Raw genomic sequence first — 23691 nt, 5'->3', positions numbered from 1 at the left:
GACATGCCCCGGCAGCAGGATGTGGGATGGAGAACCACGCTGCGGTGACTGGGGATGCGCTCAGCCCTCCCCAAAGCTGCCGTCACCTTCACAGTGCTCCCTGGCTTCCCATCAGCCCCATGAACAGAGGCAGGGACACCTCAACCCCAGCTGGCTGGAAGGGCGGGGGACAGTGAGCACCCCAGATCGCTTCCCCATGTGGCAAAACCCCCGTGAGCTCTTCCTAGATGTTTCTCAAAGACCTCCTGCAGCCATTAACAGCCTGGGGGGTTTGAAGGAGAGTGTGGTGCAGCAGTCCCCTGCACGTGCAAGAAAAACACTCCTGCAAACACTGATAGCTCAACAGCAGAGTTATAGACAGCCACGTGTAGAAACTGTGAAGGGTGTGAATGCAACAGAATGAAAGAATTATGTAGAAAATAAAGGTAGTTACAGTTGCTTCAAAACGTTTTCACAGCTAGAGCTCAGGGCTTTTAATCAACTTTTTTTTTTTATTGCAGGTTCTCCTTTCCACCAAACATTTGCAGAGGGAAAAAGAAGCTAAAGAAAAGAGAGAAAAACAGTTTTAGCTGCCAATCTGTTGCTTGCAAAGCCATGAAAAGCACCCTGAGAGAGAGGAGCATGTATTATAAAAAAGGAAAAGGATTTTGTGCATCCTCTACACCGAAAAGTCTTTTTAGGCTCCTTCCCTCTGGAGATCTCCCATGTCCCTAACATGCTCTGAGCCATGAAAGAAGGCAGTTTCAGCCCACAGCAGAGTCATCCCAGACTCCCCACATGCTCCTGAAAACCTGGCCCAGCCCTGCTCTCTCTTGGAAGTTTATTCTGGTTTATTGAGGCCACAGTCCCTTGCTCCCTGTGGGCTCCCTGAGAAGTTCTGCTCAATGCCACACCGTTCCCTGTCCAGCATTGCTCCCAGAGCTACTAAAAATAGAGGGGCTGCTTTGGAAAAGCCTCGTTTTGACTTAAACGCTGCCTGCTTGCTCAGTGCCGGGAGCCTGGGAGTGATGCAGCGGCCTCAAACGTCACCGCTGCAGAAGGACCTTCATCCTCCTCACTAGTAAAATCTACATGGCTCCCCACTTACCTCTTCTTTCTTTCTTGTGATGGTTGGTGATTTCTTCCTTTTGCCCTGCACCACAGGGCTAGAAATCCCTATTTCTCATCCCACCCCAGGCAGGGATGCCCACAGAGCCCTGTGACACCCGAAGTGTACCTGGGACAACCAAGTTACAAAGAGATTTGTGGCAAAGATGCCAGAGGACACAACGTCAGGTTATCTTCACTGGGGGAGGACTGAGAAGCCTAAACACGCCCTTTACTCAGTTCTACTACACCAGAAAGCCAGACACAAGCCCAAGTATGTAGGAGTCCCCTCCCTAAGGCCACATGAGCAGAAAAGTAAAGATAAAGATATATATACATGTGCTTGTCAAGCTAATCGAGACTAGGAGGAAAGAGAGCTGTGCCAGCCTTCCACTGCTCTGCCATGCAGGGAAGGAGAATTAGAGGGGCAATGAGGAGAGAAATGGAGAGAAAGATCCTCTAAAGCTTGTTTTTAAGACATCCCTTCCACCCTAGGGCTTGTTTTAACGGCCCATGCTGCACACTAGATACGTCCCCTTTTATTTACGATGATTATTACAGGCTGCTGCAGTGTCCCCTGGGTCCCAGAGAGGCAGCGCCGGCTGCTATTAAGGCATTTTGTCTTTCTCTAAAATCACATAAAGACCTTCCCCGTGCTCCTCCCGCTGGGCAATAAAAAGCAAAAGACAATCCACGGCTGAGCTGGCTGCTCTCTAGCTGGATGGGCAAAGCGCCTCGTTAGGCACAATAAAGTGCTCTCCTTAACCCCGGGCCATCCGCAGCGGCCAGGGCAATCAGGCCAAGGTGAAAGGAGGCGGCTGCAGCGAAGGGCTGGCAGCAGCGGCCACTGGCACGCACACGCGGAGCGAGCGCAAGCTGAGCATGCAGCGGGCAGAGCCGGCCGCAGCAGCGGTAATGCATCTCGGGACATATCCCCATCCTGGAGCAAAAAGCGGGCAGCATCCACTTGTCCAGTCCCCGGCACGGGCACCCCACCACCAGCCCAGGGCTTGGCTTTGCTCACCAGGGACTGGAGTGGGGCGCACGTCCTAGCCAGCCAAAGAAGTATTTTGGAAAATTAATCAGTCCAATTGAAATGTGATTGATTGAGGATTGAAAGCCACAATCCAACAAGCCCTGGAAAATTTAATAGTCTAAAACCCTATTAATTTTTCATGTTCTTTCTCTTTTGATTTTTTTTCCCCCTTTCCGTTGTGGAGGTGGCTTCATGCCAGGATGTTTATGTGTAAACAATTCAGCTCTCTCCCCACTCACTCAGTGCACTGGGTACCTTCCCAGTACTGAGGCTTTGAAGCCGGTGAGACCCTGCCGCACCAGCGCTCTCAGAGAAGTGGGGATTTCCATCCTTCGCCTGCTCCCCCCAGAACTCCGCTTGCCAAAATGCACCAACACGGAAAAAATGGAGGGGAAGAGCCTCATGGCACTGAGCTGGCCAGGTCGGGCTGACTCCAAACCTGGAAGCAGGAGTCTTGCTCCTCCTAAGCCAGTATGTATCGTGACAGATACAGTAACACCCACAAGCACGTGCATCCTCTCCGGTCACTGTCACAGCACTGCTGTGGGGCCACCGTGACTTTCAGAGCCAGACAATGGAGACAAGCAACATGAACATCAGGTTCAGCGCCGGAAGCTCCTTGACTCTGAAGATTGTCCTCTAATGCGGTCAATAAATCACTGCTCTGAAATGAAGGGTAAATTTGGTGTCCGGAAAATCTGGCATATTCCTGAAGGCACCACAGCAACCATTTCATGCAGCAATGAAACAGACCTAGACGCCACACGTGGAAGGAGCAACGTGGTTTAGCTGCTCGTTTGAGGTTTGGTCCAAAGCTACCTGTCAAGCATTTTGCCAGCGGTCTGGCTGTGTAATTAGCAATCGATGTGAGCGTAAGTTGCAAGCGGTGCTGTTGGTATTAAATTATTTCTGTTTTCAACAGATCTATTTTGATTTTTCATTCCAAAGTGAAAATGTCTCTATTTGTTCAACATTTGTTGTTGGCCTGTATTTGGGTTTTTTGGGGTTTTTTTTTGTGTGGTTTTGTTGGTTTTTTTTAACACAGTGTCAACATTTCTCAAGTGGGAAAAAACCAACATAGTTCAGTTTTTAAAAAAAGACCCATTTTCTGCCAGCAACATCTATGGAAATGTTTGAAATGGGCCTCTGATGAAGAATCTGAACATAGGCCATCACACCTAAGATTTGACCTCTTCCAGTGACCCCTGTTGGACTGCTTCCCTGGGGAAATGAGACTGTAAAATCACACCTTCTCTATTTGCCACCTTTCAACCCTCAAACTCTGGCATACCTGGGCAGATTTCAAGCACAGATGGGATGAGATCTTGGACATAATTGGTTTGTGACAAACCTCTCAAAAATCGCAGTCCAGATTCAGTTTTATTTGGTTTTCTAACTGAAGAAAAGGTGATAGGTAGCAGGCGTTTGACTCTTACTCCACACAAAAGAATCTCAAGTGCACAAAAGCCCTTAAAATTTCCCAGCTGACGAGTGACCATCAGTTGGAGTTTGCACCTTTCTGGCCTGCAAGTCAACCAATGCACTTGGGTGTACTCTAAGGAGAAGCACCCCTTTTCTCCTGCCCCATCTAAAGTACTCTGCCAGCCAGGTCTGTAGGGTCACCCCTGGGACAACTTTTCCCATGGTAGCTTGCCACGTGTGTCCTCTGCCAAGGCAGCTTCAAAAACTGAATGAAATGAGGTTAAATCAAGTGATCTATCTTCATCCCAGGGCCAAAACGCAGCTCTGCGGGACTGGTTTTCACAGTGGTGCTACGTCAGGCTGTGTTTTCCCCAGGAACTCTTGCCGTTCCCAGCATTTTGGTCACAAGATGGATCAAACCTGGCTGTGGCCTTAGGGCCCCTGCGCATTCATCACTGTGCTGGTTCGCTCCAGCTGTTACTGGGACTGTTTATTTATGTCCCTCTCTGCCCCGAGAGTCTTTCTGAAGTGTCTTTGCTATCTGCAGCAGCTCCTGTTAAATCCGGAAGACAAAGTGTTAGTCCTGTCCATGAGGGTTTTTTATTTTTAATAAAACTTGCTTGTGCTCTTCCCCAAGGGACTTGTTGAAGTTGTGGAAGTCAAAGATAAAATGTTCTAGCTGCTGTTTCCTGGAGAGCGATGCTGTGTTTTCTTGTGAAACTCCTTTAATGAACATTTGTAAAGGGCAGAGATGGGACCAAGGCACAATCTGTGGTCCAAGTACTTCTGAACCCTGGACATGCTGGCAGCCAGATCCAAGTCCATTCTTTCTAGCTTTTCTTCTGAAATGGCTCCTAATGGGCTGAAAGAAAACTTGAAAGGGAACGACTTCAACATGGGAGAAAAACCAAATCCCGTTTTCCTTCCCAGTCTATGCTTTGCAGCTGTCTTCCAGTTCCTGCAGATCTCAGGACCTTCACAGGGACACATGAAGGGGTTCAGCCCTGCCGGAGGAACAAGATGACGATGCAGAGGCTGTAAAGGTAATTTCTACACCAGGCAAGAGGCAAGTTCCCTGAATCAGGACCTACTATGCAATGAAACAACACTATCTGCAGAAGACCAAGGGTAGGTTAGCTTTTAGTTACTCATCAAGGCTAATGAGCTGATAGACATGCTGTGCTAATGAGGCTGCACTCTTGCTGGTCCTGGAGCGAGCAGTTGCTCAGGGGGCTCTGCCCTGTGCTGCACTGTGCTGCACTGTGCAGGAGGGAGGGAGAGGCTTACAGACCAGGGCTCCCTTACAGACCATTTTGACAGGGAGAAAATGTATTTCATCCCCATCAAATCCTTGGCAGGAAATGTCAACTTGATGCCAACAGGAAAAAAACCCCCTAATAAATAAAAGAAAGCACCGTTTTCTTTTGGATGGTTTGAATTGTCAATGTTTTCTGGACTGAAAGTGGACTTTTTATTATTTTTCTAACTCTTTTCTGCTACTGGAACTAAGCAACACCCCAGTTAAACACCTTTCTACTAGCATCTATGAGCGCACCCTATGGGTGTTCTGTTTTGGCAGAAAAATCACATCCCCCAGTGCCCAGGGCAGCATGGGGACATGTCCCTGTGATGGGGGCTGGCCACGATGTCTTGAGGATGTGGTGGCAAGGGGCAGAGGAGCTGCCAGCAACACTAATTTCTGCAAGAGAGCAGGATGTTGTGCACCCAGATCCTCCCCGTGGGTACATCGGTCGGTCCCTGGAGAGCTGGCCACGTGCAGTGCCTCCAGCAGGAATATGGAGCCCTCAGCCAGGCTGTGCCTCCACCACAGTCTCCCAAGCCTTCCCAAGCTCTTGGGTTTGTCTGCAAACCAGGGCTGGAGAATGGAAAAAGGGAAATATCGGTGTTCTGAAATGCCACAATGTCACTACTTCACCCCTTGTCATGCCCTAGATGCTGGTACTTCACAAAGGAGCCTGGTCCAGAGAAGGGGTGCACATGCATGGCATCACTGCCAGGGTACTACCCTGCCCACTGAGGGTAGACCAGCAACTGGCTGACCCCAAGCCACTCATTCTTGGGGAGGAGGACTTATCATGGAAAAAATAAATCACATTTTCAATGAAAAACAGTACTTCACACGCAGACGTAAGCTTAAACCCAGCTCCAGTTTTCTACTGAAGGAGAAGTTTTGATAGAAGCTTTCATCTGCCCCACTCCAAACCTTACACAGGCTCCAGCCCTAAACTCTGACCCTACCAGGACTTCCCATTCAGCTGTGAACAAGTTCCTCCTCATCCTAGGAGCCAGCACAAAGGCTGGGCTGGGCGGAGAAATGGCTTTCTTGGCACCCAGATCTCTTTCCTGATTATTATTCTGGTCATTCACCATCTTTCTCTCTCAATCTTGAGGAAGGAGCAGTGATTTTGTGAGTTGGAATTTGGATGTATTCCCAGCTCCTTCCCCCCCACCCCCCCACCCCCTCCTGTTAATTAAAACTAATAAATCTGCTCAACAGAGTTTGCAGAGCAGGGGGACAAGGTACAGTTATCTTGACACGGCAAGGCCATCTCACTCATTCCCCCACACCTTTTATTTATTTAATTTATTCACGTATTTATTCAGTTCTTGAGCTTGTTCCAGAGATACTGCTGATCTGAATTTCTCGTCTATGCTACGTGCAGGCTCTTTGCCTTTCTTTCACAAGGAAGCAGTCCCACAGGAGCTGCAAATAATCAACAATTATCATGGCATGCATCCCTAGACGTAATTACAGACAACCCAGAGTAACCTGGAAACAAAGGGAGTCCGTGTTATACAAGACCTATTTGGTCTGTTCCTCCTCATGGGCCCCATACCCTCCACAGCCTAAAGGGAGATGAAGCCCCAGGTTTTGGGGTGCGGGGGGGGTTAGTGCAATGCTCAGTCCTTTGTACTGACTTGCGGGATGCAACAGGAAAAGCCAAAAAAAAAAAAAAAAGGGATCAGTCCCCACATTTTGAGTGTTGAATGCCATCTGAGAGGTTGCACAACCCGCACACACCCCCACCCCCCCCCCACCCCCCCCCGGCATCCCTGGCCACCCCAGAAAGCCAGATCTTACCTGCCAGACCCAGGAAGGTACGGGGTCCCGAAGGGCTCTAGGTACCTATGAACTACCCCCCACACCCTCCCCCAGCATGGTAAATATGTTCTCCAGGAGGACAGAAATGGCTTCTGAATTAGGTGCCTGGTCTGAGGTGGGACAAACAGGATTTTTTTGGAGATGCTGCCCATCCCCAGCTTTGCAGCCAGGTTCTCCTGGCCTGTGGGGAGCAGGTGGTGGTTCCTCCTCGCTGGCATCGCGTTGCTGCTGGAGGGGAGGACTGAGGAGAAGGGTGCCCCAAGGGTGATCCAGAGCCCCTGGCTGAGTTTCAAAGGCAGAAGTTTGTGCGAAACAGCTTTGCTCTGAAGGCCTGTGGTCTCCTCCTCCTCGCCAGGAGGAAGGCAGTGCTGGTAGCTATAGCAACCAGACCTTCCCTCCAGCTGCCAAACTTCACCCGGATGGGCTTGGGCGAAGAAATGAAGAGGGACGGGAGAATGCAAATGACCTGCAATCCCTCCAAACCCTTCCGATCAATATTATATTAATTTTAAACCATGGGAGTTAGGCAAGATGTGTAAGGATAAAGGAGTGAATCCCAGGCAGCACGGATGACAGAAAAAAGCGAAGGGAAAGGCGTGAGACAGAAAAACAAGATGATGATCTATCTCTTCCACCCCTCCCTAGCCTCCCAGCAGGCTCAGAAGAGGCCGTACTAGTGTCATCCAGAGGGTAACAGCTTTAATTAGTGATTTAAGTACCCTCCACAACAGACTTTGCTCTCTGGATGCTCTTGGGAAACGGCTGTGCCACAGTTATTGAGGCGAAGCACATCCTTCCCCTGCTTTTCCCCCTCCCTGGCACGACATAACAGTGGGGCACGGGTCACCTTTGAAACGGTGCTGTGCCCTTTCCGCACGTAAAGCAGAGCTATTGGGAGAACAGCAGCAGCCACTCGTGAACATCAGCCTTCACCGTTGTGTCTGCCAGTGCAACGCTCCACATTCACCTGCCCCAACAACCACTGCAGTGAAATTGGAGTCCAGCAAAACGGTGGCCAGTTACGGGACTGGACAGCCACGTTCCCTGTTCCATGGTCCCTGCGCCCTCTCCTGCCCCAAACAGCGCTGGGGCTTTTCTGCTCCATCTCTGTCCCTCTCCTCTGCGCAGGATTTCTCGTGGCTGGCATTCCCACCTCTCTGCTTTCTGATGGCTGTTCAAACAACCCCACAATCTCTTTTAGCCCCTTTTCCCTGAACTGGGTGAATTCCCTTTTCCTGCATTACAGGTGGGGAAACGTAGGCAGGGAGCAAAGGACTTGCTCAAAGTCATCCCTTGCCAACCAGTAGTAGATGCAGGAATTGGCCTCAGGACCCTGAGTCTCAGGTTTCCATCCCAGGTAGGCTGCACAGCCTGGAGATTTCTCCTATGAAACAACTCTTTTTTTCTAGTTCAGGTGGCTTGTCAGCCAAAGCTAAAGGGGAAAAAATGGAAACTTTGACTTTTGAAGAAAAGTTGTCATTTTCTTTGCACTTGAACCCCCCGACTCATTTCTCTAATGAAAAACTAAAAGTGCTTAAGTGTTGATCTTAGAAAGTTGATCACTGCTTTTTGGAAACAATCACTTTTTAGAGAAAGCTGTTTGTACAGATAACCGCCATTCTTCTCTCACTTGAAGCAGCAGCTGTTGTGGGAGACAGCTGAAATGGCAAACACGATCTTGCTCAATCCATCACCCAGACACAAGGAAAGAAGAGCTACTTAAGTTAAAGGACAATGTTTGCATAAGAGGAGCTAGGCCACAAATCAATTCACACTGGAAGTCAGGAGAAGGTTTTAACCAGAGGGATGGGCTCCTGGAATGATATTCTGATGGGATCAGGGGATAAAAAATACCACCCTTTTCCAAGACGGAGCTGAAACAGGTGAGTAAGTTCACACAGCGTCACCCAGGATGGCACTGGCTTCGACTTGAGTGAAGCTGAAAGATCTGATTTCATATTTCTGTTTCATGCCAGAGGTCTCTGGGCAGCTAAAGCTCTGCCTAATGATCCGTGCTGTATGGAAAGAAACTTAAAGAACACTTGCTATCGAATTTCCATAGTCTTCCCCATCCTATTTGCATTTAAAACTAGCTTTCAGATGCTGTGCGTGGGACAAGACACATTTCTGCTCAATACTCGTCCAATTTTCCCTGTTGTGGATTCAGGCTGGTGGCACCAATTGCTATTGATACAGATGGAGTTGCGTGAGAATCCAGAGTTTTCTGGCCCAGAGGAATCTTACAGGGAAATAGCTGCAGCAATACTGAATGCTCTGGTTGAGCCAACACGTGGCAGGGCGAGCATGGTGTTTCTGATTACTGAAAAACAAAATGATGACAATCTGGGGGTTGAGTCTTTTACCTTTCTTAAATAGGGACAAAAAAACCCAATTTCTGGCCCCACCATCAATAATTATTCCAAAGAGAATTGATCTCTAGTGGCAAGAAACGTTTTGCTTCAGCTATTTCAAAGCATTATTTTTCAACCTTTGCAGCCTTGTTATTAAAATGATTCTATTTTTTTAAAGAAATTGATTTACATTTTAAAACAGCAGAAAAAGTCACTTTGAATTTAAAAAAAAATTAAAATCCTATTTGAAAATGTCAGAGTGGCTGAAGAGGGAAAGCTATCAACAGACAATGCTGAGAAGGCTAAAGCCTCTTTCAGTTCAGTCTTTACTAAACAGATCAACTGTGAGTTGGTGTCTGACACAATTAACACTGAGGAGTAAGATATCAGGCTCGGAAGGGACAGAAAAGTTTTGAGCTTACTTAGCTAAGGCAGGCGTTTTTGAATCGGCTGTGCTGTGCTAGCTCCATCCCTGGGCACATCAAGAACCACTGAATGCAATTTTGGAGCCAACACAGTGATATTTGAGAAGATGATGATGCAAAAATGTAGAAAAGGGCAGCTGCAACACCTGCCTTTTTGAAAGGGGAGGGAGGCAAATGAGTTTACCTCAAATTTTCAGAAGCATACTGAGAGCAAACAAAGTCTGCGCGAGCACCTGGAGGAGCACAGGAAAATGAATAACAGCCAACGTGAATTTGTAAAGACCAAATTGGGTCAAACCAATCTAATTTCCTCCAGTGACAGGGTGGCAGGGCTGGTTCTGGGCAAAGATGCAGGAGATGTCATCTGTCTTTACTTCAGCAAGACTTTTCAAGCTGTCTCCCATGACATTCTCATCAGCACACTGGGAAACTGCTCCGTATTGCAATTTGGCTGTACCTAGAGAGAGATTATCAATGGTTCCCTGTCAGAAAAGAGGGATGCACCTAACAGGGGCCTCTCTTGATCTGGTACAATTCGATATTTCAATTAACCTCCTGGATGATGGAAGAGGGGAGATGTTTATTAGATCTGCAGAGGGCTCACCCCAGGAAAGGCTACCAGCACTTTGGAGGACACAAAACCAAATTCAGACCAGACTTGAGACCCAGTGATGGGAAACTGGAGAAAGGGCCTGAGATATCCTATAAAGCTGATGAAATTCAGGGAGGACCAGCACACAGCTCGATGTTGAGTCGCTCACACAAACACCAGATGGGCTACAATGGGCTGGGCAGCAGCTTGGCAGATAAAGATCCAGGGCTGTATTTGATGAGAAGTGGAACAGACTGTGGCAATAAAAGGCAAAGGGTTGACTGCAGCGTTGTCTTAGAAATGGCTCAGAATGAGCCTTCTCCAGACAGGGGAGTGAAATACAGAAGCCCTCTGGGGCTTTCTGTCCTCGTTTCTGTTCAGTGGTTTGGGTCCAGCAAAGGCAACTTTGGCTGCCACTGGGTTTGGTTTAAATACACGGGTATTTCCGCCAGGAAGTTTCCAATTCTCTTTCTTCTTTCTGCAGAACATGATTTCCATTCCGTGCCTGACACTGCCTCCCTGGCTCTTTTGATCTTTCATGTGGAGCCAGGGATTAATATCCTTTCAACAGCATTTTCAGAAAAATCAGCAAATTGCATTTGTGTCTCAATGGAGGATACGGGCTCCAGAGCAGCCTTCTCCTTCAGGGAGACATGGAGTGATGGGGCCACTCTGACAGGCTGCGCCCAGAAACCTGCCAGGAGAAGGAAGATTCACAGTCTTTCAGATCTCAGTGACGGCTCTATCCTTTAGCAACTCTGCTGTAAACATACGCCAAGCAATAACTGTGCATGCACAAAAAAGGCTGTTGCTAATAGATTGTACTGCTTGTTTCTACTCTACTAAGAATGTCCTGCTAATTTTTTGTTTTCACCAAATTTTCCACTTGAAATATGAGAGCGGAAATGAAGCTGTGAGCTGCATAAATAAAAAGAGGCAGAGCTGCTGCTTTGCCTTTGGTTTTGCAGCACCAGCGGGGATGGGAGCTCAAAGCCTGCTGGCATCGCCTGCATGGGTGCTGCAGGGCCCCGTGCCATAGCTTGGAATTCCACCCAGAGCCTCATCCCAGGTTGCCACAACCATGAAAAAGGAAAGACTGGGCTGAAAATGGTCAGACCAACCTACTCAGCCTTGCGGAAAGTAGGGCTTGTTCCTGGTGGCCTCGCAAATATTACAAAACCAACAAATAAACAATAAAATCAATCAATCAAATCAATACAGTCCAAGCCTTAGAAATAAGGAATGTTGCTGCCAGTCTTGGGAGACCAGAGCTACTTTGGAGAGAGAGAAAGCTGATAACTGAGCAAGCACTGCCATTTCTAGTGGTGTGGTGGCTGAGCTTCAAGGTCAAACTGACAAAGGCTATTTGTTTCCCTTAAAAGCCAAACTTCTTGTTTCCCAAACACACCTTCCTCCAGCCGTATTTCACACAAAGCCGCCATCCTCGTGTGGTCAGCTGCAAAGCAATGCGGGGAGTACCCAGACAGCAGAGCTGCATCAAACTGTGCCGCCATTCAGCAGCACCCGGCAAGGAGATTTAAAGGCTATTGTGAAGAAATCCTTTAAATCCATCCGTGTAGTGTAGGAACAAGAAAGGCAAATGGGTAACTGGGAAGCGTTTTGACACTGGGAAGGAATACAAATCAGAAGGGCTGCTGGAGCTTTACTGTAGAACTCTTCGCATGTTGTTGCCAAAATCCCTGAATCCTGCCATTTTCAATTGACTAAATTATCTAGGAAACAGCAGCAGAGGCAGCTCCCAGCTCCTGTGTTCAGGGGATGCTCGTGCCTACCTGCTCGCCCAGCCTCTGCACCTGAAGCGCCTTCCCTTGGCACCCAGCCGGCCCCACAGCCCCCTCCTGCTGCAGACATCGCAACCAGCCCATGGGCACAGCGAGGCCGGAGTTTGGGGTGCGGTGGGGGCCCCGGTGTTGGTTGGTACCTCCAAAAGAAAGGCTGTGCACATGGGAAGGACATGGGGGGCCTGAAATCCAGAGCTGTCAGAGCTAGGTCTGGAGTGTGGGAGACAGCTAATGTTCCCCTTTTGGGGAATCACCAAAAGCTGCCAAGCCCCAAACCTGGGAAGGCAAGGGGGTCAGATGAGTGTGCATGGGGGCCGGATGAGTGTGCAGGGGGGTTAGATGAGTGTGCACGGGGGCATGGGTGAGTGTGCACAGGGATCAGTGCGAGTGTGCATGAGCGGCTGCTGATGGAGAAGGAGTAAGTGAGAGGTAAAGCCTAGAAGTGTTTAAACATGCAAACACACAAACCCTCTTAACAATCAGCATGGATGGAAATATTGATGGTTGCATTAAAAGTAAATATATTTTTAATTAAATAATTCTCCCCTTCTCCATTCAAGGGGCGTGAAAGCACTCATAAAATTAAACTGCTGCTTGAATTTCTCTCTCTCTCCCCTCTGACATGCCAAGACTACGATTTCCCCCCCTGCTTTCCCACCATCGACACCACCCCACAGCACCACTGGCTTTTGGCTCTTTAACCCCTTCTTAGCATCCCAGAAAACACCAAGGTTAGAGCAGAGCAGCTGATTTTCTCCCCCCTTCTCTCTCCTGCTTTCCTTCAGTCCTAGCTCAGGCAAAGCTCTGAAGGGCTCATTAATCAAAAGGCAATTAATTCCCCATCATGGGGGCAAATAACAGATACAGACGTTCAATAGCCTCCTTTTTCCACGCTCGAGTGTTTCTCTGATTCCTGCAAACTAAAATAAAAAGAAGCCAAAGCAAAAGAAACACCAAATGATTAAACGCTTCATTAACATCCTGCAAAGGGGGGGCAGGCCATGGCTTATTCATCTCTGTCGCCAAAGAGACAAATAGTTCAGAGGTGTCAGAATGGTTGCCAAAAGTAGGGTGCAAACTGGGGAGGTCCCCTGGCCCCAGAAGGTCTCATAAGCATGAAACATCTACAAAATGGAGGTGTCTCCCCCTGAAAATGGGGTGGTGGGGTGGTGGAATCTCTTTTTCTTCTTTCCCTCCTTGGCCCTCAGGCTTTGAGGCAGAACACTGCTCAGTCTCTCTCCATCTCGCCCTAATATCAGATCCCCACTCTGCTCCCAGCATGTGGTCCTGGGCTCTGCGCGGACCATTACACATTGCACCAACAACTCACTACCTTTAAAATACAACTAATGAACAAGTTCATGATGTGGAAAAGAAGCTATTGCTCCTTCTAATTTTGTTGGTGAGGAGTCAAGAAGTGACTAAGAGTTTTGATACATAAAATCGTAGGTTCACTCAACCTTTGTGTCCAAATCAATTAGCCAATGATCGCTGCCTATAGAAAAATTAAGAGTAAACTATTGTATTAGTTATTTAATCACTGAACTTACAAAAAACAAGGCACACAATTCAAATGCTCGGTTGGTATCATTAATCATAGTTTGTAGCAGAAAATAATTTTATATTATTAAAGCAATTACCATGCAATCATTTACGTTAGCAAAAATTCATTAATCTTTATTCATTATTCAATCAGATCGCATTATCTTAGCCTATTCCATCTAACTTGCCATTTCACAGTGGTGCAAAAAAAAAAAGGGGAAAAAAGTGACAAAAGAAACTTTTTATAATACTAAACTATAAGGCTTCGCAGAAATTACTTCTAAATATAATTAATATAAAGGCATTATGTCTGCAGGAGGGACAGCACAAACGTCGTCCTCTCCACAGCATTTATTTGCTATTTCTCTATACTTTGGGCTGTGATTCCCAAGGGCTCAGCGCTCACAACTTGGAGCAGGATTTTTTTTCCCCCTTCCTTTTATTTAGTCACCTGAATAAATTGCCAGATTGTGTGTTCAGAAACCAGCAGCTCTCATTGTGAGCCTGATGGGCAGATTAGCAGAAAAATTCAGCTGCATCAAAAGCAGGAGAGCAAAGTGTGGTGCTCCCCATCGAAAACCTCACCGAAAGTCCTCCACCCCTTCCACCCCACCAGCCCACCAGGACGTGCAATTGACTGGCAGCTCAGCTTGTGGTTTCCAACCTCAGGGTTTGGGGTCTGACAGCCAGAACTAAGCCTCCCCCACGAAAATCAAAGCTGTGGAGGAAGCTGAGCCCTGCCAATCTGGGTCAGGCTCTTATCTGCTGGCAAGCAAAAAGAAATTGGCCTGACTTTTTTTTTTTTTTTTATCTTCTGAGATGAGTGAAACTGCAGTGCTCATTATTATCGTTATTTTACTTTAATAGTCGAAGAGGTTACCAAAGATCTTTTGATTTTACATCCGTGAATTAATCTGGATAATTTTTCCTCCATGGGAAAAAAAGGAGGCAAAAACCGCAAGCTTCTCCCAGGGGACAGCAGTTTCAGGCTCCTTAGCATGCCATTTACAAACCAGGTGGCTAAATCCTGTTTTGGTTGGTGAACAGGTTTTACTCTAGTCCCTCTCCCCAGGGAAACACAAATTTGTCTTCAGAACATCACTGCAAAGTAGGACAGTAATGTTAATGCTATTTTGCTGCTAAGGGAGCGTGAGCAGTTTGTCCAAGGTAGTTGAGGGGGTGTGTGACAGATCCAGGAATAAGAGCTGGGTCTCTAGTTTACCCCCTTCCTTGGCATGGTCCCCTAAGATCAGGGGCAATTAAATGTCCCCTCAGCCCTAGGGGACACATTCAGCACCATATGGGTTCGGGCACTGGCCACGAAGCAGCACGAGGTTGGTGCTTGAGCTCCTGTTCTCTGCCTGGGAGCTGCTTTTCCGGTCAGGTGAACTTAATAGAGTGACATCTCTATTAAATGCCTCTTCAAAGTCTTTGTGCCGTAATTCTGGCTCAGATCCTGCCTTTCTGTGGCCATTTTGAGTTATCCTCAATGTCCTGGGAGTTCCAGCTCTCTCCCTGCCCGCTGCTGCATCCCGGGGACTCGCAGGGCTCTTGGCACCCACCTTGATCAACCTGGTGCGCCTGCCCCAGCTGGCGGCTCACACATTTCTGGCCATGGGGCTGGCATGCAGTCCTGCTGGGACCTTGCTGGGCACCGATATCTCAGCTGCTTCTGAGGAAGGAAAGAGGCTGAGCAGTTTATCAAGTGAACAGAGAGCTTAGCAAGACCAGCATGGGGACATTTTATTTGCCTTTCAGAGGGAAGCAGGACAAAGGAGCCAGGTCCTAAGAAGTGTAGAAGGGATGAGATGGATGAAGGAAAGCATAGCCATGGCAAAACATGATCATTTCCAGGGCTCCCTGGAAGATCTTCTGAGTGTTATCCCTTTCCAGAGATGGGATCTCCACCTTCTTTTACTCTTTTTCCCCATGGTCACCAAACTGCAGCTTCTGCTTCCCTGCCATGTTACTCCAGGTTTGCATCACTGTGATAGGGAATTGGAGCACGAGGAGTGTTATCTGGTCCCAGTGTTTCCATTATCCCTGTTTCCATTTTCCCATTTTCCCCATTCCTGCCCAGCACTGCCAAGGAAACTCAACCGGCTCTCTGCAGCATACACTGGCAGAGCACCACAGGGTCAATAAAAATGATCAGTTCAGCCCTCAGAGGGATTGACTCACATCGCCCCAAAAAGTCATGATTTGGATTTACAAGGCAGAAGCAGCAGCTTTGCCGAATGCGAAAGGCAATTCAGTCTTAATGTAAATAATAATAAAAAGAGCAATTTTGTTTTCCTTTGGAGCATGTAACAGGTTGTCATGGGGAAGGTGTGTGGGCTTTTTTGCAAAGGGAGCATCGCTGATGACCTTTGGATAGCGTTTGCTCAGAGCCAGCTGCTGCATTCAGCACATCCCTGGGCTTTGTGAATCCACAGCCTCGTGGCTGCGTCTGCTTTGAGTGAAATGCTGCTCAGTCCTGCCTTCCCTCTTGCTTCAAAACCTGACTGCATCAGACCTGCATCTCCACGCTTCTTCCAGCGCCGCAAGAAACCTCTAATATACCATCCTGTAATGTAATGTAATATGCCATTACAAGGGGTAATGGTTTTAAACTAAAAGAGGGTAGATTCAGACTAGATTAAGAAAGAATTTTTTTTACAATGAGGGTGGTGAAACACTGGCACAGGTTGCCCAGAGAGGTGGACGATGCCCCATCCCTGGAAACATTCAAGGCCAGGCTGGATGGGGCTCTGAGCAGCCTGATCTAGCTGAAGATGTCCCTGCTCGCTGCAGGGGGGTTGGACTGGATGGCCTGTAAAGATCCCTTCCAACCCAAACCTTTCTGTGATCATCAAGAGCTGGGGTTAGACCTTGGCATTGCACAAGTGTCACCCAGTCCCTGGGAAAATGCCGCCTTTGGAAAAGTTGTCTAAACAAGCAGCTGGAATTTGCCCCAAATCAAGTCTATAACAGGGCTCCTAGGTACGTACCTGAGCTGGAGCACTACACCTGCAAGCCTGCATTACAGCACCCGTACCTGTAACTGCGGCAGAGAGCCGTGCTTTGCTTGATGGATAAAGCAGAGGATCAACAGCTCATGTTTCTTTTCCCAGTTTTTGCAATGATCCACCTGATGATTTCAGGGCTTTAACTACTTATTCCTTCAGTTTCTGGGAAAACTGCAGGAGATAAAGGCTTACACCTGGCCTCCACCCAGTGCTTGGAGATACCGCAGTTGGGCATAGGGTTTAGAAAGAGCAGCCAAAGGCTGGTCTGCCTGGGGGCACGTGGGACAAGTCACACAAATTAGCAGTAGGTGGCAACTGAATGCAGACAAACAATGATGTCCAGAAATCCCAGAAACTGAAGCCAGATGGGGCAGGAAGATATGACTCCATTCTCCAGCAGTTCTGCATGTCCATCTGTGAAAAAGCAGAAATTTCCTGTGCATTTTCTTAGAAGTGGAGCCATCTCTAGGACATGCTCCTGGGGCACCTCAGGAGGGAACACAGACTCTTACAGCCGTCAGGCATGGATGTTGCTTGGCAAGGGTTGAGTTGGGTCTTGGAGGCTGAGGCGGGAGGTCTGACTACAATCACATCTCCCACCCATTTTGCAGGCTTGGTTTAGTGCATCTGTGGTATGCTCTGGAAACAGCTTAAAGAGATTTTGATAGCATTGCTGGGAGAAAATGAACCTGTTAATGCTGCTATTTGCTGCAAAAAGGATTCACGCCCAGAACACTTTCTCACCGCAATGATCATTTTTAGCTGTGAGAATGAATTAGCCTTCCACTGAAAAGCTGTTTGCATGGGGAAAAGGTCAGCTAGGAGCAGCAAAGTGATTATTTGGGGGTAAGGCCCTGTCCCAGCCTTGAGGAGACTGGGGGGGCTTAATTCTCATTTTTAACTCCCAGTTTCCAGCCACCCTCTGCCCCCTTAAAATCCCTTTGTCCCCAGCTCTAATGATTAGGGGCAATGCCCAGTGCAGAAAAGTGCAGGAGCATCACAAGGGCTTTAAACACACCTGCAGATAACCTGCTGCTCCCATCTTGCAAATAAAAGCTCTGGGTTTATTCTGGCAGGACTGGTTCATTTAATTATCTTCAGATTGCCGAGTTTGCTTACAGCAATCTAACGACAAATAGTGTGAGATCAATGCAACTACCACCGGGCACTCACTCATCGGCAGCCCTTCAGCTGATCCCAGGCAATCCCTGCACCCAGTCCTGCTCTGCAGGTCGATCCTCCAGGGGTCTGAACAAGAGCCATGATTTGTCTGGCTCCTCTGGTAGGAGTTAATTGCAGGCAACATTTCAATAGGAAAGAGGCCAAAAAGATAATTAACCCTTTGGCTCTGATTTTGAGCATACCAAGAAGCCCTTGCCTTGGCAGGCCACGGGGGATGGGACTGGTTTCATCTCCAAGGAATAATGCATGGGGATCTGTCTGAAAGGGCTTTATTGCATTTTGGCTCCACTGATGGTCATGCAGATGCTGGTGCATGATCCACTCATCTAACCCTTCCATCCCTGGGCTGCGCCCCCATGCACAGGGCTTTTCATCAGAGGGTGGGTGCACCACCTAAGGCAGGAGTTGGCATCTGGCCCCGATGGGACAAGAGTCCAGGACAGGTATTGTCCTCTCCACTGTCCAACTCCTGACCAAGCACCAGAAGCAGCATCCAAGGCCAGCTCCTCCAGGTCTTTATTGCCTCTTCTGCTGTCTCTGGTAGCCGTCATTGGGTGGTAAGCAAACTTTTCTCAACTGTACCATTTATTTCCTTCTCCAACTTCCTGTGTTACTAATTATCTGAAAGAGATTGATAAACCCGCCAGTTGCCGCTCTGGTTACAGGTCACTTACCACGGTAATAAGAAGTGCAGAAATCAATAGCCATAAATAGTGGTTGGGAATCAAATTCCCTGAACAGTACTTTAAGTGAGGAGAAGGTTTAATTACGCCGTTGTCTGGCTTACTTTGCCCTGGAGGAGCAGGACGGAGCTGAGGGGAGGCGAGAGGCAACATACTCCCAGAGTTCAGCCAGTCCTTTGATTTTGGGCCAAGGCTGGAGAAGCCCATAGCTAAGAAGGGACACTGAGGACTTTGAGAGTCTTCCAAAGGCAGCACAGCTTCACACCACATTTAGCTGCAGGCAGGATTTTAACACTGCCTGTGAAATCCAGAGTGAAAGCTGTGTGTGATTAAAAAACAGGCTGGTGGCAGCCAAATAGAAACAGGTGGAAGGCGTACAAAGAAGTAAATTGACTTTTTTTTAAAGCAAACAAGGGTTTAGACTTGGGACTGACTCAGCCATGCACTGAGCTCTGGGATGGTCTGCCTGAGGACGGTCCACATCTTTTGGATGCAGAAAGAGGGAGGCTGTTTGTTCTCACAGCCGTTTGGGATGACGGAATTGAAGGCATGCACATGAACAGCTCCCGTTGCTCCGACGTTCAGTTCCACCAGGAGTGGGAATGACCGCTGGATAGGTTGAACAGGGAAAATGGCAGTGTTAGTTTTTATTACTGTTCGTGATAAACTACTAATTTGCATGTTTATCAAATCTTACGTGCTTTTGCAAGTTTGCAAGTGCAAGGCTTTGCTACATCCAGATAACTGATGGCTTTTTTGGAAGAGGCACGTTGGTCAAACACTTGTACCTGGTCCTGATGCTAGGGTAAGAGCATAAAATTTTCCACAGGGATCAGACTTTCCTGGGTATAAAAATCTGTGTCTCCAACCACCTCCAAAGTCCTTTCTGTTCCCGGTGGCATGAGGTCTAGAGATGACGGCTGACTTCAGCTCCCATGGGACTTCTTAAGATGTGGGAAATAAAGGAAAATCTCCCCAGTCCCCTAATCCAGCTGCCCTTCTCAGCTGCTGTCCTGTGCTTCCAGAGAAGCCAAGTGCTGCAGGACCATGGCCTGCCAGGTCTCCCTCACCCTCTCTGCTCTGGGAAGGCTGGTGGATCCTCCAAGCAGAGCGCAGCTGCCAGGCTGGAATGGGAAAGCATCCAGCCAGTTCCCCACCACTGTCTCCCAACCAGGGAGACTCCAGCTGGAACGAGGAAGAGTTTCACCCCAGGAACAAATATTGGAGAAAAAGCCAAGGAAGACTGGCAGCCTTCACGTTTCAGAGATCGACTTTCCCTCCAACATCTGCTCCCACACCTGGACCCAGACGGGGGCTTGGGCAGCCCTGTCCTGGTGCCGAAGGGAACTGGCTTCTCTTGCTCACTGTATGGGGTTGATGCTGTGGTAAAGCAATGCCCTGGCACCAGCCTAGCAACAGGAGGTTTCTTCCACATTGTGTCAGCTACACTGCTCACACGCAGGACTTTTAGAATATACCCAGTACAGCAAAATGCACAGAAATACTGTAAGCAAAGTGGAGAAAAGCCCCCAAACCACCTGTGTGCCCTTTGTTCTGGGACAGCTCCTGAGTCTCTGCCCTGGGTTAGCAGCACCTTCCCTCAGGTCTGGGTCCTCTACTCTGCTCAAGTCTTCCCTTGCTGCTTCCTCCCCAGGTCCCAAACCCCCTTTTGTTTCCTTTGGAATCACCCTGGCACTGCACCCATCTGTCTGTCTCCCTCACAGCACCCGCTCTGCTTGCGGCTCCTCCCAGAACCGCTCCTGTAGAGCCCCGCTGTACTTCTCCAGCTATCAGGGTATAAATATGGCATGAGATAAATATTGTCACGGCACATTACCCTGGTCCTTCCTCACCAATTCACACTGCAGACAGAGTTATGCATCTATTTATATGTGTATATATATCTAATTATACTATATAAACTGTATATTCAACTCTCTATTGTGTATATTTAATATAAATGCCAGCTAATTGTCCTCAGTAAATATATATGGGGATTAACCGTATTGAAATTAAATTTATTGGTAATCCCCTTGAAAATAAACACACAAAATAAAATAACCACATAAAATAAAAGCAGAGGACATCACAATATTTGTTTGGTTCTTTTCACCGTACGGGAGGCTGGGGCTTTGCCAGGCCAGAGCACTGAGGTCTCTAATACCTTTCCCGAAGCCCCTCCTGGCAGCTGTCAGCTCGTATTGATGGTGTTTGCAGCCGCAAGAGCCCGCGTTGCTCCCGGCGCGCCAGCCCTCGGTTTGAGCCTCGTGTGCGGTGGGAGGAAGGCTTTGGCCAGCCCTGCTCTGCCCATGGCGGCTTGCTAACGTGGCCGACAGCTGGTCCGGCAGATTGGCGATGGGCTCCGGTGCTTTCCAGCCCGAGGTCACCGCCTCGAATACGGCCCTGGTCGGCAGTGACGGAGAGTCATTACGGCCGAGCAGATGTTTGATAGCATGTGTGAAATGGGCTGGGGGTGCTGGGGCCAGCTCCAGCGTGCAGGTGGCCATGGTGCATATCAGCATCCATGCAGGCAGACCCCGTTAACCCCATCAACCAAGTGGGCAAGGACAGCTGCCTGGCACCGCACTGAGCCCACACCAGGGACAAGTCACAGGGTCTCTCCCATCATCAATAAAACCCTCTCCATAGGAGGGACAGCTCAGTTCTCCCATCTCTTCTTCCACCCTGGAAAGAGGTGCCACTTGGTGGCTCTGTTACTTGGTGGCATGTCTTGTGCTTGGGGTCCATGGGGATTTGCACAAGTTAGCACAAGAAAACCTGCTCAGAGCAATGCTGGCGCAGGCTGCTGTGCGGACCAGGATGGGTTTTAGCCTCCATTATCAGAGGTTTTGAAGAAGAGGGTAGGCAAGCTTCTGCTGGAATTGGTTTATGCCAAAATGGTTTCATACAGCAGATTATATAGCAGGCGTAGTGTGCAAAAGGAGTTACACGGGGTCTGAATCAGTCACTGACAACTAAGCTATATGGAGAGTTCCCCCATCCGATGCCTCAGATCTTCCCTTGCTCTTTTCAGATTCAGTAGAAAACCCCTGACAATGCTAAAATCTGCTGTTTAACAGTTTTGCAACATTATCTGTCTATGCAGCCCTTCTGGCTGCTGTGCTGCTAATTATTTGGTTGCGATAATTTTTGTCCTGCTCCTTCCTGCTGGCAATAAATGTGCACCCACTCAGGGATGAGGGACCCCATGGAGATTTCAGCCTGGATCCAGAAGGGACTGTGAGCCTTTGACCCCTGCCATAAATCCTTAGATCTTGTGGTTTGTTGTCTTTTTTTTTTACCAGCAAGACAACAATTCCTATCCACCTTCCTCAGATCATTAATTTATTTAATCCCACGCCTCGACAGTTTGCAGGCCTCTGGTTTCCTGGGGGAACTTGGGAGGGAGATACTGCTCCAGGCCCTGGCCAACATGCTCTGCAGAGCTGCCCCACTGCAAGGGGGCAAGTCATCCAGCCTGTGCTCTCCATCCCCTTTTTACCTCTATTTTGTTTTAATATATTTTACCCCTATTACCCTTTTTGCCCTCTCCCCTGCCCTAGACATGAATCAAGGGAAGCTGGGCAGCCTGCAGCCAGTCACGTTTCCTTTCTTTCCTTCCTTCTTCACCACTTCTCCCTGCCAGGTGCCTCCTTTCTCTCTGCAAAGCCCTCGGGGAAAGGCTGTCTTTACTATTTTGAGCCCATATGTTATATTAATGTTCTTGCTACTCTCTTGGATCCTGGGTTAATTGAGAAGAGCAAAAGGCAGAGGGAAGAGGCGCTTCCCCAAAGACACAAGCACATGTGGGTGCACACGTGGTCCCGTACACAGCAGCCTCGCCTGGCAGCAGGACAGATGGCTCCTGGGTCTCTCCACTTGACTTGGGGATCTGTCTTTGGGAGTGAAGGAGAAGTGAGATGGCAGAAATGATGACTCAGAGGTGTCGCCTGGTACAGGTGTCTGGAGGGGCCAGGGGTTGGGTTTGACGCTATGAAAACATCTTGGTTGCCCACTCAGTTCCCACAGCACCATCTCTCCTGGATGCCTGTGGTTGCCCTGTAATGAACCTACACTCATTCTCCTTGGACAACTGCAGCAACTGATTTGGAGATACTTTCCCCCATTTGAGAACCTCTCTCCAAAGCACAGTTGTCCTGTGCTGCTCCCAGCCTCATGCCTTGTCCATATAGCATCTGGTTTCCAGCTGTGGGAATGGGCTGGTGCTGCTGACCTCCTTATCCATAATGTCCTCCTTATCCTTACTCTCCTCGCATTATGGCTTCTGTGGACCAACCACCACAGGAACATTCATACCCAGAAGAAAGCCCATGTGTTACCATGCAGCCCTGTGTGGTGGCAAACTGCTTCCTTCTAGCCTCTGAAGTGAGCTGCAATAAAATGCATCCATCATTCATGGAAGTCTCCTCTCCCTTCGGACCACAGCAACTTGTTTGGCAATGAAAAAAAAACCAAAAACCCCACCCCTTGGATCTCTTAATTTGACAGGGCTGGGAGCTAGCAGATGAATATCTTAAATAACTAATGGTGACTCAGAGGAGCATTAAACAAAGATAACATTGTCACTTCTTCTCTGTTCCTCTTTTGTTTCTCACTCTTCAGCTTTCCTGCTGGTTTATTATCTCTTCAGTTTTCCTTCTGATGATCTTGTTACTATGACAGGATGTATATTATCTTTGGCAGCCTCTTCCAAATGTATGACCTGTTGTATCAATCCACGGCAGGAATAAACAAGACGGATGAATGCAGAGGAATAAAAGCACCTTATGAAATGATGTGGCTGCAAGAGGAGGGCTCCATCAGCTGTGGGGCTTGCGTGGGTTAGATGTGTGGGCTCCCCATGTAAGAGGTAAGCTCCAGGTGGGAGGGTTTCTCTCTCCACTAGCCCACCTCCAGTCTGGAGAGATTTTGCAACTGAATCTCCAGCAGTCCAGCATCTGGGCCGCCCGCTTCATGAATCTGTTGTGCATTGCTAAATACCTCCTCGAGCTCCGTCCCGTGGTAGCTGTGTTTTACAGGGGCTAGTGATTTGTGTGCTGTACCGCACAAGATCAGCAGTTAAAGGCAGCCTTAAGCAACTCTGGGATGAACTGATAAAACCAGCAAATGCCATTGGCCCCACCAGAAGCGCTCACATTCAGAGGGTCATTGGCTCGTTTATTATAAGGACGTGCTGATTGCAAGGTTACAGTTTCATGCTGTTACCTGGGTATTCCGCGGAGCGTCTCTTAGCTACAGCTGGAGGTCTGCAATCACCACCCTCTGAGTGTTGCACAAAGCCAAAACTCAGTGGGACCACCCCAGCTTCTTCTTCAATAAAATACATGCAACAGTGTGGATCACCCACTGCAGGAATGAACCATCTTGCTCAGATCCAGGCTCATGATTCCCAAGGACCAGAACTACTCAGTTCTGAC

General features: G+C 48.4%; 1 long non-coding RNA gene across 4 annotated transcripts in view; it reads right to left on the bottom strand.

Moving 5' to 3' along the window:
* Positions 1–23691, bottom strand: part of LOC114016029 (uncharacterized) — a 140915-nt gene that overhangs the window by 5699 nt on the left and 111525 nt on the right. For 3 of the 4 annotated variants that reach the window (XR_008733115.1, XR_008733116.1, XR_008733114.1), the window contains one exon: positions 1–23691. This exon is cut by the window's left edge and continues 5699 nt beyond it. This is a non-coding gene — a long non-coding RNA (uncharacterized LOC114016029). The other variant, XR_008733117.1, reaches the window with a different exon arrangement.

This window comes from Falco cherrug, chromosome 1 (genome assembly GCF_023634085.1).
Source record: "Falco cherrug isolate bFalChe1 chromosome 1, bFalChe1.pri, whole genome shotgun sequence".
Classification (NCBI taxonomy): Eukaryota; Metazoa; Chordata; class Aves; order Falconiformes; family Falconidae; genus Falco; species Falco cherrug.
Note: the sequence above shows the minus strand (reverse complement) of the source record. Positions and strands in the feature narration are given on the sequence as shown.